Raw genomic sequence first — 3490 nt, 5'->3', positions numbered from 1 at the left:
CGAATAGGAAAGGGGGGGCCAAACCTACTTGGAGTAGGTTTGCCCCCTATGGCGCGCCTCCCCCTTGGGCCGGCCACCTCCTCCCTCCCTCCTTTATATATGGGGGTAGGGGGGCACCCTAGACACACAAGTTGATCATTGAGATCGTTCCTTAGCCGTGTGCGGTGCCCCCCTCCACGATATTACACCTCGGTCATATTGTAGCGGTGCTTAGGCGAAGCCCTGCAATAGGAGAACATCAAGATCGTCACCACGCCGTCGTGCTGACGGAACTCCCCCCCGCACCTCTGTTGGATCGGAGATCGGGGGTGCGTCATCGAGCTGTACGCGTGTCAAGAACTCGGAGGTGCCGGAGTAACGATGCTTGGATCGGTTGGACCGGGAGGACGTACGGCTACTTCCTCTGCGTTGCGTCAACGCTTCCGCTTCGGTCTACGAGGGTACGTAGACAACACTCTCCCCTCTCGTTGCTATACATCACCATGATCTTGCGTGTGCGTAGGAAATTTTTTGAAATTACTACGTTCCCCAACAGTGGTATCAGAGCCTAGGTTTTATGCGTTGATGTTATATGCACGAGTAGAACACAAGTGAGTTGTGGACGATATAAGTCATACTGCCTACCAGCAGGTCATACTTTGGTTCAGCGGTATTGTGAGATGAAGCGGCCCGGACCGACATTACGCGTACGCTTACGCGAGACTGGTTTCACCGTTATGAGCACTCGTGTTTAAAGGTGGCTGGCGGGTGTCTGTCTCTCTCACTTTAGTTGAACTGAGTATGGCCACGCCCGGTCCTTGTGAAGGTTAAAACGGAGTCTATTTGACAAACTATCGTTGTGGTTTTGATGCGTAGGTAAGAACGGTTCTTGCTAAGCGCGTAGCAGCCACGTAAAATTTGCAACAACAAAGTAGAGGACGTCTAACTTGTTTTTGCAGGGCATGTTGTGATGTGATATGGTCAAGACGTGATGCTATATTTTATTGTATGAGATGATCATGTTTTGTAACCGAAGTTATCGGCAACTGGCTGGATCCATATGGTTGTCGCTTTATTGTATGAAATGCAAACGCCCTGTAATTGCTTTACTTTATCACTAAGCGGTAGCGATAGTCGTAGAAGCAATAGATGGCGTAAACGACAACGATGCTACGATGGAGATCAAGGTGTCGCGCCGGTGACGATGGTGGTCATGACGGTGCTTCGAAGATGGAGATCACAAGCACAAGATGATGATGGCCATATCATATCACTTATATTGATTGCATGTGATGTTTATCCTTTATGCATCTTATCTTGCTTTGATTGACGGTAGCATTTTAAGATGATCTCTCACTAAAATTATCAAGAAGTGTTCTCCCTGAGTATGCACCGTTGCCAAAGTTCGTCGTGCCGAGACACCACGTGATGATCGGGTGTGATAAGCTCTACGTCCATCTACAACGGGTGCAAGCCAGTTTTGCACACGCAGAATACTCAGGTTAAACTTGACGAGCCTAGCATATGCAGATATGGCCTCGGAACACAGAGACCGAAAGGTCGAGCGTGAATCATATAGTAGATATGATCAACATAATGATGTTCACCATTGAAAACTACTCCATCTCACGTGATGATCGGTTATGGTTTAGTTGATTTGGATCACGTGATCACTTAGATGACTAGAGAGATGTCTGTCTAAGTGGGAGTTCTTAAGTAATATGATTAATTGAACTTAAATTTATCATGAACTTAGTACCTGATAGTATCTTGCTTGTCTATGTTTGTTTGTAGATAGATGGCTCGTGCTGTTGTTCCATTGAATTTTAATGCGTTCCTTGAGAAAGCAAAGTTGAAAGATGATGGTAGCAATTACACGGACTGGGTCCGTAACCTGAGGATTATCCTCATTGCTGCACAGAAGAGTTACGTCCTGGAAGCACCGCTGGGTGCCAGGCCTGCTGCTGATGCAACTGACGATGTTAAGAACGTCTGGCAGAGCAAAGCTGATGACTACTCTATAGTTCAGTGTGCCATGCTTTACGGCTTAGAACCGGGTCTTCAACGACATTTTGAACGTCATGGAGCATATGAGATGTTCCAGGAGTTGAAGTTAATATTTCAAGCAAATGCCCGGATTAAGAGATATGAAGTCTCCTATAAGTTCTATAGCTGCAAGATGGAGGAGAATAGTTCTGTTAGTGAACATATACTCAGAATGTCTGGGTATAACAATCACTTGATTCAACTGGGAGTTAATCTTCCTGATGATAGTGTCATTGACAGAATTCTTCAATCACTGCCACCAAGCTACAAGAGCTTCGTGATGAACTATAATATGCAAGGGATGAACAAGACTATTCCCGAGCTCTTCGCAATGCTGAAAGCCGCGGAGGTAGAAATCAAGAAGGAGCATCAAGTGTTGATGGTCAACAAGACCACTAGTTTCAACAAGAAGGGCAATGGGAAGAAGAAGGGGAACTTCAAAAAGAACGGCAAGCAAGTTGCTGCTCGAGAGAAGAAACCCAAGTCTGGACCTAAGCCTGAAACTGAGTGCTTCTACTGCAAGCAGGCTGGTCACTGGAAGCGGAATTGCCCCAAGTATTTGGCGGATAAGAAGGATGGCAAAGTGAACAAAGGTATATGTGATATACATGTTATTGATGTGTACCTAACTAGAGCTCGTAGTAGCACCTGGGTATTTGATACTGGTTCTGTTGCTAATATTTGCAACTCGAAACAGGGACTACGGAATAAGCGAGCACTGGCCAAGGACGAGGTGACGATGCGCGTGGGAAACGGTTCCAAAGTCGATGTGATCGCGGTCGGCACGCTACCTCTACATCTACCATCGGGATTAGTATTAGACCTGAATAATTGTTATTTGGTGCCTGCATTGAGCATGAACATTATATCTGGATCTTGTTTGATGCGAGACGGTTATTCATTTAAATCAGAGAATAATGGTTGTTCTATTTATATGAGTAATATCTTTTATGGTCATGCACCCTTGAAGAGTGGTCTATTTTTATTGAATCTCGATAGTAGTGATACACATATTCATAATGTTGAAGCCAAAAGATGCAGAGTTGATAATGATAGTGCAACTTATTTGTGGCACTGCCGTTTAGGTCATATCGGTGTAAAACGCATGAAGAAACTCCATACTGATGGACTTCTGGAATCACTTGATTATGAATCACTTGGTACTTGTGAACCGTGCCTCATGGGCAAGATGACCAAAACACCGTTCTCCGGATCTATGGAGAGAGCAACAGATTTGTTGGAAATCATACATACAGATGTATGTGGCCCGATGAATGTTGAGGCTCGTGGCAGATATCGTTATTTTCTCACCTTCACAGATGATTTGAGCAGATATGGGTATATCTACTTAATGAAACACAAGTCTGAAACATTTGAAAAGTTCAAAGAATTTCAGAGTGAAGTAGAAAATCATCGTAACAAGAAAATAAAATTTCTACGATCTGATCGTGGAGGAGAATATTTG

The sequence above is a fragment of the Triticum dicoccoides genome, chromosome 3B (genome assembly GCF_002162155.2).
Source record: "Triticum dicoccoides isolate Atlit2015 ecotype Zavitan chromosome 3B, WEW_v2.0, whole genome shotgun sequence".
NCBI classification, from domain to species: domain Eukaryota; kingdom Viridiplantae; phylum Streptophyta; class Magnoliopsida; order Poales; family Poaceae; genus Triticum; species Triticum dicoccoides.
Note: the sequence above shows the minus strand (reverse complement) of the source record.